Here is a 13,778-nt window from a genome sequence, read left to right on the forward strand (position 1 = left end):
TTAAAACAATTTTTCAACTAGTGCATAAAAAACAGATTTTTTTCTGCTTATGGCAATGTGAAACACATCAAACGTATTTAATACGCCGTTTTTGTTCAAAAATTCCCCGTGTACTGTAGTGCCGGTGACCAGCCCACGAAACACGCACGTTTCGCGTGTTAGGGAACCGTCGACCAAAACGCAAGGAGCTGGATTGGCTCACTCGTGATGACGCGCGCTCTTCGTGAACTGGCTGCGGACGTGGATGGACGTGTTGCCCTGAGGTAAGTATTGCCAGGAAGATAAGTGTGGACCAGTGATCCAGAGCCTTTGTATGTTAGCCTGTGACTGTGTGATAATTCGCATTTCTCTGGAGAAGCATTCCCACAAGGTATAAGTGCCATTCCGTGACGTGTACCCGCCGAGTGTGGCCGACGAACCGACGCTTTTCCCTCGAGGACGTCGAGGACGATTGATGCCATCCTGACGAGGATTCCAGTCGATGTTTATGTGAGTATCTTATGTATTATCATTGCTAGTAGTTCCAGTAGTTGTAGATGTAACCCGAAAGATCTTACTGTGGTAAACACTACAGTACTTCACAAGTATCGTCACGTATCGTGAAATTTTGTTACCGAGTATAAACGTATTCAATGATGTATTCTTATACCTAAAGATATCGGCAAAAAGTGCAAGAAAAACGGTCTTTAATGCACTAAAGGTTTTTGTAAATATATTGCAATAACTTGAGATATTTGTAAAAATAAAGTTCTATCGGCGTGTTTACATTCTGTCCAGCCCGTGTGAAAACCCCGTTTATTCTGCACCTTGAATACCACCTTCTGCCAACCAGTAGGCGGAATCTAAACTTTGCAGGTGCGCGTCACTCTGGACCCAACCGGCTTTTTATTGCATAAACCAGCCTCTGGTATAACGTGGGCGCCATTTGATTTTTGGACTTCTTTCGAGCATAATGGCCGCGCCCATGGACAGTTGTCAATTGAAGGAAAACAAAGTGCAAATCATGTCCAATACTTAGGATAGCGATACATAAAGTATGCAGTGCAGTTAGGCTATAGATTGCCTCGATTTTAGACCAAAATTATGAACTCTGTGTCCCGGGAATCGGAGAGGAACATAGAACATTCGGATATCTAAGTTCTGTAGTATAACTTTGTTTTTAAACTTCTCCCCATGGTTCGAGTTGTCGTCAGCAGTATTTCTATTAAACTAACATAACATATTTTTGTTTCATAACTATAGTGCTTTAGACATAAAACACAATCATCTTTGAAGTCAAGTTTCTTGGAGCAAGTTTGAGGTAAGCATTTATCCAACATTGTTAATACTGTTTTGTCAACACAGATGCACATTAACTATCCATGGTCAGTTTCCAAGACTTGCCATGCCAACCTCTCAAGTATTCTAATTATCTAGTCAACAGTACAATGCCGTGGTCATCCTATGTTGTAAAACTAACACATATCATGTATGTCAACTTTGTTTTTTAAGTATTCATTACATTTTCATAAAGCGAAAATATCAAACACACACATTTTAAATAGTGTGGGAAATTATTTTTTGTAAGCTTCTCAAACAATCCTATGGCCCAGCTGGACGACACAAGAGTTGAAATTTGATGTCCCTGTCCAACCAGATTGGTTTAACCTGGAAGTAAATTAGTTTAGGTACTGTAATTCAGTACATCTCTTAATCTTATTCATGAAAAAAGCAAAGAATTTATAGTATTTTTACAGTACCTATATACAAGTAATATTTTTATTACTTTAAATAAAAAAAGAAATAAGAGTATGCTCCATAGAAAATTTCATATATTAAGGGCGTATGCTGCAGTTTTAATGCAAATTTTGCTACACCTAGAATTTGATAATTTTTGGTATTTAGGTGGAACCATCTGTTGTGGATAGAAAAATAAAAATAAAAATCATGGGCCACCGGTGTTGTTCATTTTCTATTCGCACTTGAACAACAAGCATATTTCAGCACAAGAACAATTCACCAATAAGGTAATTATATGAAACCTTGAGTAAATTAATGAGAAAAGTGTTGAAAACAACCTCTATTTCTAAAAAAATCTGTAATACTGTTTTAATTTGACTGCAAATTCTTATTTTTTGTTACATGAATCAATTCATTCATGTTTGTTTTTTAAATTTTTAAACAAAAACAAAAACAACAGAATTTCACATATGAAAATAAATAAAATGCATCAAAGTCATTTTAGCTCGGCGGTTATCGGAGAAAACCCGAGGTATTGTCATTGCCAGCTCGTCGACCGCCGATCGGCGTCTGCCGTCCGCCGTGATAAAACATTAACATTGGCTCTAAAATCAAAGTGCTCCCACCTAAAACTTTGAAACTTCATATGTAGATGCATCTTGATGAGTTCTTTGCGCCACTCCCATTTTTTGGGTCACTAGGTCAAAAGTCAAGGTCACTGTGACCTCTAAAAAAAAAATCTAACAAGCTTTTATTCATTCAAAACTGCACCCGCAGCCGAGCGTTGGCACCCGTTATGCGGTGCTCTTGTTATTTTTGCAATCCTTGCTCCACCTAGATTTTTTTCCAAATTTACCAAAATGTTTATATTATGATTTATAACTTAATACAAATATAAAAATAAAACAATAGGTCACCGGGGTCGTTTTTCACAAATGCAGTTTGATTGCATGTATTAAAAAACTATTTAAAAACGCAGTGAAAACCGTGTTGTAATGGTGCAGGTCAAAACACATACTAGTACATGGATTGCTGTATACCAATGAAAAAATAGATCTAAATGTAAATGAAAATACGAGAATTTTGTAACAAGATCAGTAATGATAGGTTAATACATCATCCAACTTAAAAAAGATGTATACAAAACATTTAAAGGGGCATATCAACAGTATTAATTGTAATTCTTGACATGACTTGACAAATGTTTTATGTATGCCAATGCAAAAGTGGATTTTAATTTAAGTGAAAACACAAATTATGTGTAGCAAGATCAAACAAATATAAGTTAATATTGAACCAAACAAAAAAAGATAATTGAATACATTTAAAGGGGCATACCACATTTTTTTTAATTCTTGACATGACTTTATCAATGTATTTCTGTATGCAAATGTAGATTTAAATATAATGGAAATACAAATGATAAAATATGTGTATCGAGATCATAACATAAGGTTAATTAAGTATTCAATTAAAGACAATACGTATACAGTACACTTAAAACGTCATATCAACGGTATTATTCTTGATATGACTTCACCAATTCACTGCATATCATTTGTATGAATTAATGTATATAAACGCAGTACCATATTATTGGAATTGCTAGGAAAATATGGAATGAGTGCTGTATTGGACGTCATCATTGATGACGTTCAATCGAACGAATGATAAAGGGGGCTAAAATTCGTTAAGCTCCAGCGTATAGCAGCGATTTGGGAGTCTTGAAAACTGGTCGGTAACTTTTGCTGAAAATTGACATGTATATGGACCAGAACTCGATCTACACGATGGCGTATTCGTCATATCTGGGAAAAGTCCAGTTTTTGATAAAATTACGAAAAAGTGGTGTTTTTTATTGCGCAATCGCTATAAAATGAGTTCTCGCCGGAAGCGTTAATAGCGTTAATAGCAACCCAAACACAATTCAACCCAAGGAGACAATTCACGCGATAGACACTTCAAATTTGATATTAATTAATACATATTGCGATTTTATTCCCAAATTAATAAATAAGTTCATATTGCGTTTAACATACGAAGCTGAACCCGTTTAGAAAATATTAACAAAACAAACAAAAACAAACAACAGTTAAATTTCATTGATGTAAATATGGTAACCTGATTACATATCCACTAGCGTACACATGAAAAATAGTTCGCAAGTAAACAACAAACAATCAAATTTAAACGCAAATAAGTTAACAAAATATATATAATAAATCCGAGAAATCGATACTTAAAACTACCATTTTTGCACTAAAAACATTTTTGAGAGTCATTAAAACACATAATTTCGGAAGTATACAACCAATAATCAAAATGGCTGCCAATGAACGTTCGAAAAGAACGCGAGAAATTATTTACAAAATAACATCATCAAAATAATTAAAGTGTACGCTACTTCGCCGTTTTTTAGATAAGTATACGATCTATTGAAAAACACTAGCATTTGACATAAACACACCCGTGGATATGGAAATAGACATCACGCGGCTCCCGCATTTTGCGCTGTGTACGGTTGTTCAGAAAACTTGGTGTCATTGTGTTATTGAATTTGTCCGATGAGTTGAATTTTATATACCATTACCATACGAGAAAGTTTTCAAACACATTTATTTCTTACGAAACTTACCTTGAAAAATAAACAACACAAATATTAGTGGCACGAACTGATAGTGGAACGAAACGACAATCAACCGTTAAAGTTCAAGGGCATAATTTGAATGGAAATACATGTGTTGAATATTGGATAAATTAATTGTTTTGCCGTTAAAAGGGTTTTTTTGGTTTGCTTTGCTTATTATTTTTATCAAAACACAAGTTTTATAGTTTGATTTCTGTACAACAGTTCAGTTAACGTTAAATCTTGAATTTATAAATATCGAAATAGATGTCGGAGTTTGCACATTTCGGACGTTGCTATGCAAGTTAGTTCTCGATAGAATATACTGTTTTACCTTTTCGCATACAGTTGTGCAGCTGTTTTTCCATGTAATGATGCAATGTTTAACGTCTGGAATACCCCCCCTCGATGATTAAAATTCATTAACTTCTCAAATTATAAGCATCGTCCACTTGACAAAGTTCTGTCAAGATTTAATATTTTTATTTAATGAATAATTAGTAGAATATGTAAAGCTGAGTAACATTAATTCAGACTGATTTCTGATTAGGGCAGTGGTTCACCTGATTCTCATATAGGTTGACCACACCACAATTTATAGCAGTACAAAAACAAATAGCTTGTAATTATAATTGATAAATGTGAATGTTTAATTTATTTGTTTGCAACAATTTGGAACCTTTTGGTTTGAGCATTGTAAGCCTAGTGTATATTTGCCCCTTTGTTCAGCACACATGAATTGATATGGAATACAGCTATATCTCGTGTGGCGTATTTTCATTTAAACTCTGGATTTTAATGACTACAAGTCAGTCGTGCAGTTAAATATGTTTTTAAGCATAGAAAGAATCCAATATTATTTTGGATTTTGTGTTTGCCATGCATAATTTAAATTTTCATAGGAATAAAATAACTTACAGCGACAGGATTACGGCTTTGTTATGTTAAGCATTTGATACAAATGTAATTAAGAATTAGTGTGGTTGTAAATAAATTTTGAGAAATGGAACGCAAAAAAATCAGAGAAAATGGAAGTGCGTGCATGTTACTGTGTCTTGCAACTTTATTGTTTTAAGAATTGGATTAAAGTTTAAATTTAGGTAAGCGTTTTGCTTATACTAAATTTAGTTCTTTATGTCTCCTTTGCTCTAATATGGTATGAAATGCGTATCTCGTGTAACGTAATTTCATTAAAACTCTGGATTTTAATTACGACAAGTCAGACATGTTATTTTATTTAACAGTAAAATATTTTTTAAAGCATCAAAAGATTGTAAAAATATTTCCGATTGTATTTTTGTCATGCATAATTTAATCTTCCATAAGAATAAATAACTCGCTGCGTAAAGATGTCGGTTTCCTTAATCATGTTTTAGGTAAGAATGGTTAGCATTTGATGCACAAATTTAAAAAAAAAATAGTGTGGTTTTTAATAAATTTTGAGAAAGAGAAGGATGACCAAAATTGGAGGTTCAAATCTTTGTAACTTTATTGTTTTAAGCAAAGGATTAAAGTTAAAATTGATGTACATGTAAGCATGTTGTTAATGCTAAATTGAGTTTTTTTATGACTCCTTCGCTTCTGTATTGCGACACCTTAAGGGTTTCGCGTGATGGAATTAGTGTGGAGTTCAAATGAATTTGAGATTTGTTTACAAAGTGCGTGCATGTTACCGTATCTTGCAACTTTATTGTTTTAAGAATTGGGTTAAAGTTTAAATTTAGGTAAGCGTGTCGCTTATACTAAATTTAGTTCTTTATGTCTCCTTTGCTCTTATATGGTATGAAATGCGTATCTCGTGTAACGTAATTTCATTCAAACTCTGGATTTTAATGACGACAAGTCAGACGTGTTATTTTATTTAACAGTAAAATCTTTTTTAAAGCCTCAAAAGATTGTAAAAATATTTCCGATTGTATTTTTGTCATGCATAATTTAATCTTCCATAAGAATAAAATAACTCGCTGCGTCAAAATTTCGGTTTCCTTAATCATGTTTTAGGTAAGAATGGTTAGCATTTGATACACAAATTTAAAAAAAATAGTGTGGTTTTTAATAAATTTTGACAAAGAGAAGGATGACCAAAATTGGAGGTTCATATCTTTGTAACTTTATTGTTTTAAGCAAAGGATTAAAGTTAAAATTGATGTAAATGTAAGCGTGTCGTTAATACTAAATTTAGTTTTTTTATGACTCCTTCGCTTCTGTATATACAATGTATACACTACGTGACCCGTGATTGTTGCCTAATTTGCGGAGTCAAGGCGGACAGTTTGCTTTTTGAGTGGAAAATCACCGCGATTTCACGTGATTCGTCACTCTGCCTTCGCGCGAGAGCAAGATAATCTTCGCCCTGATTCCCCTCAGTTTTGCGGTGATTCGCCGTGATTGCAGTGGATATCGGTGACATCGATGATTCAGCAATTCATGCATATAAACCGAATTGTATCGATAACTGTATACATAACGCTTTTCTAATGTTCACAATTATCAAATAATCCAACATAATTACAACTTCACTTACGAAAAAAATAATCTTAAACATTTATGTCGGTAAATATGCTTGAGAATTTCATTAACACAACCATGTGACTACGCCATTTTTCAGAAGTGTAAAGAGTACAGTGCATAATGTGGGTCGAGCGTATTTAAAAAGCTTATATCATATTTCTCGTAAATTACCAAATTATTAGTTTTGTCTAAATCAAATACCATGTATAGAGAAACAAGGTATTTATAACAGACCAATGACAAAACACTATGCAACTTTCAATTTAGACAGTGCTACATGTATATGGCAACAATATGGAATTTGAAAAGTGGTAGTGTATTCGGGCCTGGAATATAATTAAATAATGTTTACATGTTATGTTCAATAATTATTGCATGATCATTCTGCGCTGTTATATTAATTTGGAGCCGTTAAAGCTTCCGACATTACTTCATCAAATTCATGTCGAACGGGAGTATTTTAGCTAATACGCCCATTGTATACAACAACAACAAAAGCTTTATTATTGCAATGTATAATGTAAATGTATACATATATGTTACATGTACATGCGGTGATGCGAGAATTGCAGCAAAAATCACGGGTCGCGTAGTGTAGTATGAAATACACATCTCGTGTAACATAATTTCATGTAAACTCTGGACTTTAATGACGACAAGTTGGATGTACGGTTTCCTATATTGTGTTTAAGGTCAGAATGGTTAACATTTAATACTTTTATTATTAAAAAATAGTGTGGTTTTAAATAATTTATGAGAAAGGGAAGGAAGAACAGAAAATGGAAGTTCATATCATTGTAACTTTATTGTTTAAAGCATTGGGTTAAAGTTAAAATTGAGGTAAGCGTGTTGTTAATAATAAATTAAGTTTTTTATGACTCCTTCGCTCTTTTAAAGTATGAAATACGTATCTCGTGTATCGTAAATTCTTTTAAACTCTGGATTTTGTGATCGCCTTTTGTCTGTCGTCTGTTGTTAGTCGTCAACATTTACCTTGTTAACACTTAAGAATGTAATGTATTGCAGATTCAGAGATGTCTGTTCTGTAATGAAGGTCATGTGAAAAATAAACTTATGGGCTGTTTGCATATTTTAATAACATATAAATATTGTTCAAATCTATTTGTTGATAGATTTAAAATAACTAACTTTCCTCTTACATGCCCTTGTATTTCAAGATAGAATACTTTCCTTCACGGAGGAAAGAGGTCTGAGTTTGAATCTCAGTGGGGGCTTCAGAGGATGATTTATTTTTAGACAAATGATTATATTTGCTCAACTTTGTAAATGACTGAAAGCCACACACCTAAAAATTAACTGCATGACATAGTAAATTTATGTATAAATAATAAACATATTTTTATCTTTGCCATTTAGAATATATCTGGTGATTACAAGGTAGAAATCAATCTTTTTTGCGCTTTAAAACTTAAAAATAATTGCATTTGTCAAAATAGACGTATATGTCTACAAATCCTACTTTCGGTTTAAAAGCGGTACCATTTAAACAATAATATATTACTTTCTAACTAGGCTATAGATTTAATTTTACTTATGCCAATTAGAATATACACATGTAAGGCTATAGATTTAATGACAATTTTGCACACCTTCAAATTGCATCTTTATGTATTGATTAACATGTATTTCATTTCAAAGTGTGTGGCTTTAACCAAATAACTTTGAAAATTTCTTTTAAAGAATGAGGTTTCTGAAAATTCAATCATTGAAGAAACATTTATAATTTGAGGGTACAATAAGACAGCAAACTAAGAATAGACATCCATTTGAGTTTTTTTATCAATTGAATATGCAAAGAAGAAATTAAATATCAGCAATACAAAAGCCTGTAATATGTGCAGCGTGTGGTTTTTCTATCTATCTATATATGCTCAGTCAAATTCAAACTAGGCAAATATTTACTGGACAGAAGGTCCTGTAAAATGGGAAAAAATACAGGACCCGCTCTTTTTTTATAGGACCTACTGGCTACAGAATATAATAGTTAGTAAAATAACTTGGTTTCATTGCCGGGATCAAGGTGTTTATGATATAAAATGATAAAATTATTGAATAGGTATTAATTTTAAGGTCACACATTTGTATCTGACGTTAAATAATAATACACGCCATACATGGTACTAGTCTTGTTTAGAAAAAAAAAAAATTAAATGCTGAACGCATGTTAACAGTTAATATAAACAGGAATCGCTTCTTTGTAATATCTTAAGAACAATTTCCAAAACAAAAGTACTTTATACTTTTTTAGCTAAGCTATGCTTAGCGTGCATGTCAGGTATGAGTCTGGTCAATACAGCCTAAACTTACAATGGCCTCGATAAATGACAACCGGCCTGTTTCACGCGTGGACATTGATAGCCAAGATAATAACGGTTTGAATTACAACGATCATTATTATACATTACTATTGCTATTAAAACCACACAAATTGATATCTGCATCATTTAAATTGTAATAATCAGATTTATGATTATCTTGTTAAGGGACTAGGCCGTCATGGATTTGGACCGTCCTGACCCGCATTTGTAAGATGCACGTAAATAGACCAATCAGGTGCCCTCGGAAAATTCCGTCAGCAGAAAGTGAGTTGGTATGGAAAAGCACATGTATAAAGACGCTATTGCTATTTTTGCACCTCAGAAAACTTTCAGAGCCATAAACAAACCTATGAATTTGTTTTTGTTTTTTTTACCGGACAATGAGTCCTGTAAATTTGACAGACAGGCCTGACCTTACACAATTTTACAGGACGTGTTCGTCGGTCCGGCCATGTTTGGCCAAGACTGTATACTGTCTAACTCCCCTTTCGGGTATTATTGACAGGTAATAGATATGACAGAATACTCTGTAAGTATAATTGTGCACTCAAATTTTTTATGACAAGTTGAATTATTAGTATTGTATATACCATTTCCATGCGATAAATTTTAGAAACCCATTTATTTCTCACAAACTGGGGTTGAAAAGTAAACAACAACGGGGTTTGATTTTACATTCATGAGTTTTTTGGGGTGTTTAATACATGTATAGTCATTCAAATTACTAATGTTTGATAAGGTTTTATTAATTTTGGGTATAGTTAAAAATGTTCTGTCGGTTTAAAACCATGGCCGTTGAGGGCGTAGCAGTTTCCCTTATATGGGCCAATGGCTATAGTAAAATCTTGTTACCACTCTAGAAATCACATTTACTGTGCATCCTTCAAGAAACTTGGTCAGGTCATTTGTTCTTATGATGTCTTGGCTGAATTTGAAAAACTGTTTCGCTTTCTTTAATTTATTCTCAAATCTTAATGAAGTTTGGTCAGAAGATTTGTATAAATTAAATCTCAGCCAAGTTTGACACTGGGTCATTTGAGCTAACAAAATTGGTTAATATATTAAATAAACAAAATGCATGTTTATACCACAGAAGTCACACTGTTAGTCTAATCTTCATCAACATCGGTATGCATATTTAACTTCAAAACAAATATTGGACCAGGGATTTCAATAGAAGCAGAATCCTGCGTTTTGACGCGAGCAAATTAAAAATGACTCATTTTTGACGCAACCCTTTTTTCTGCCGTGCGTCATTTTGACGCATAGAAAATTTAACCCGTGTGTCAGTCAGTTAACATCTCCAGTTCCATGGTAATAAATCCCCCTGTGCTCCTAATCAAAATTAATGTTTCAGTATTTGAAACTCGGTCTATAATCGAGGGAATAGAGGTCTACCCCGGGCGTTGTTTTTTTATACTCACAAGTCATAATACTACACATAAACATTAAGAAAACACATTTTCTCAATTAGATATAAATTACCCGAGTAGAATTAAATTGCTACGTCTGACCTTTGACATTGTAAATGGCGGACGTATTGTAAATTAACATTAAACCTGCGTTCAATTTAAAAATGGCGATTCAAACAACAACAACAATTCAAATTACAAGTAATGGTGATTCAATAATGGAGATAGCATTAACTGGATTTAACAAATATTAAATAAGGTTTCTTAAACCAGATAACAACAAGGAAATTTTGTATTATTAAAGTTAAACTACTACTGGTAAGGCATTCTTAAGTGTATATATTTCCGACATGTATAGTATTTGGATAAACAGTAATAGATATACTAGATGTTCCATGCATTTAGATTGTGTTTTTGTACAAAAGCTATCATAGGGATGATGATAATATAAGTTTTATAACAAGATAAATATGTGATGAAAAGGTGCTACAGGTACATATCTTAAATTACTTAAATGTGTTATGATGAAGTAGATTTTAATGAGCATTTATTATTTTAACAAATAAACATAGTATAGTGATAGAAATAATAAAAGTTGTAAAATGAACATGTTTTGTTTTTGAAAAACTTAAAAGTCGATATTGTTCGCACAAATTATTGATATTTTGTCCTTATCTTTGTGTACCAATTCATTAAAATATGTTGTGTTATGTATCATGGTATTTTTATTTAATAACGCAGTATTACTTTTTTAGATATTGTGTAACTCTTGGAGCATGTTTTTATCTAAAAAAATTGAATAATACAGACAAAAACACAATTAACGCGCTTCAAAATTGACCCGAGAATTTTTCAATTTGACTCCTCAAAATTTCAGTCCAGGGGTTATTGACTCCTGGTTTTTATGGAATGAGTGCTATATTGACGTCATCATTTGAGGACGTTCAATTGAACAAATGATAATGGCGACTCAAATGTGATAAGCTCCAGCGTATCGCAGCGATTTGAGAGTGTTGAAACTGGCCCGACACTTGTGCTGAAATTTCTCATGTATATGGCGTTTTCGTCATATCTGGGAAAAATCCAGTTTTTGATAAAATGACGAAAAAGTGGTGTTTTTTATTGCGCAATCGCTATAAACACGTGGATAAGCCGGAAGTATATGTAGTGTTAATAGCAACCCCAAGACAATTCACCCCCACAAGACGATTCACCCGCTAGACAATTCAAAATTGATTTTAAATATAAACAAATTCGTACCAATAATATTTCGTACCCATATTTTTTTCGTACCTATTTTTTTTGTACCCATTTTTTTCGTCCTCAAATTTTGTTGTACCCAAATTTTTTTTCGTACCCATTTTGTTCGTACCCAAATGTTTTTTGTACCCTAACTTGTTCGTACCCAATTCTTTTTTTCGTCCCCTTTTTTCCGAACCCAAATGTTTTTCGTACCCAATTTTTTTCGTACCCAAATTTCTTTTTTACCCAATTTTTTTGTACCCATTTTTTTGGTACCCATTTTTTTCATACCCAAATGTTTCGTACCAAAAAAAAATTTGTACCCATTTTTTTCGTACTCAAATTTGTTTCGTACCCATTTTTTCGTACCAAATGTTTTCCGTTCCCAATTTTTGTCGTACCCAATTTTTTTTTTTCGTACCCATTTTTTTCGTACCCAAATGTTTTTCGTACCCAAATTTGTTCGTACCCATTTTTTTTTTCGAACCCATTTTTTTCGTACCCAAATGTTTTTTGTACCCAAATTTTTTCGTACCCAAATTTTGTTTCGTACCCATTTTTTTCGTACCCAAATTTGTTTCGTACCCAAACTTTTATTCGTACCCATTTTTTTCGTACCCAAATAGTTTTTTCGTACCCTAATTTTTTTCGTTCCCTATATTTTTCGTGTTCTAATTTGTTTTCGTATTCAAATGGGTTTTTTTTCCTACCCTAATTTTTTCATACCCATTTTTTTCGTACACAAAGTTGTTCGTACCCAAATTTTGTTCGTACTCATTTGTTCGTAGTCAAATTTTTTTCGTTCCCGATTTTTTTCGTACCTAATTTTTTAATTGGTACCCATTTTTTCGTACCTAAATAGTTTTTCGTACCCTTATTTTGTTTGTACCCTTTTTTTTTGACTCAAAATTGTTTCCATGCCCAAATTTGTTTTTTTTCATACCCACATATTTTTTCGTACCAATTTTTTTTTCAATTTGATTTGATCTCTCCACTCATTCCATCCCGCGAAACCCTTAAGGTGTCGCAACTCTAGTATATATGAAAAATAATGTTATCTTCGCAGTTCGTGTAACAAGTTTGCATGTGAATAGAGATACTACAGAAGGCAATTATGGCGTATATGTAAAGCAATGATTCACTACCCATGGACTGCGTTAGTTATAATGAGTTTTCAAATTATAATAATTCATGAGTTGTTGATACGCAAATGTAATGTAATAATACTGAAATCAGTATTTTGTTTTTAAATCTACAATGACTCAGATATTTTAAAGTACAGAATACATTTTAAGAACGTACGCGGTAGTTTTTATTATTTTTATTACATATAGCATAATGTTTGATCTTTCTTTTGCTGATATTTAAAAAAAATCGAGGATGACGGGTGTTCTTATTTGTTTTATTGAACTTTGAATTAAACGACTATTTGAACGTGTGAGTTCACCTCGCAAATATGCCTAAAAAACAAAACTGAGCACACATTTGAACAAACTGTTGAAAATAATGTAATTATCTGTGTCCATTTATAATTATGATTACAATTTTATTTAATACCATAAAACATCAAATGGATATCAACATAGTTAATCGGAAAATTAAACAATATATAATTTCGGACTTTCAACTTGTAATGCCTTCCCGCATACAGATTTCATTCCAATTTAGCCAAATGGGTCGTGGGTTATCAATGAGAAATAAGAAACCAGATAAACAAGCAAATTTGTTGAATTGATATCCCCCGCAACATTTTGTTTATGACAGACGGGCGGACGAACTAAGGTACGGACGGACAAGGCCAATTTTATATCCCCCCCGCCTTTAGAGGGGAATATTTACTAAGTCATCAGGTTCTTTTTTCACTATTACAATTCAAAATACAACTCACAGTCAAACAATAAATAAAGTTCCAACACATCACGACTGAAA

Source organism: Dreissena polymorpha, chromosome 14 (genome assembly GCF_020536995.1).
Source record: "Dreissena polymorpha isolate Duluth1 chromosome 14, UMN_Dpol_1.0, whole genome shotgun sequence".
NCBI lineage: Eukaryota > Metazoa > Mollusca > Bivalvia > Myida > Dreissenidae > Dreissena > Dreissena polymorpha.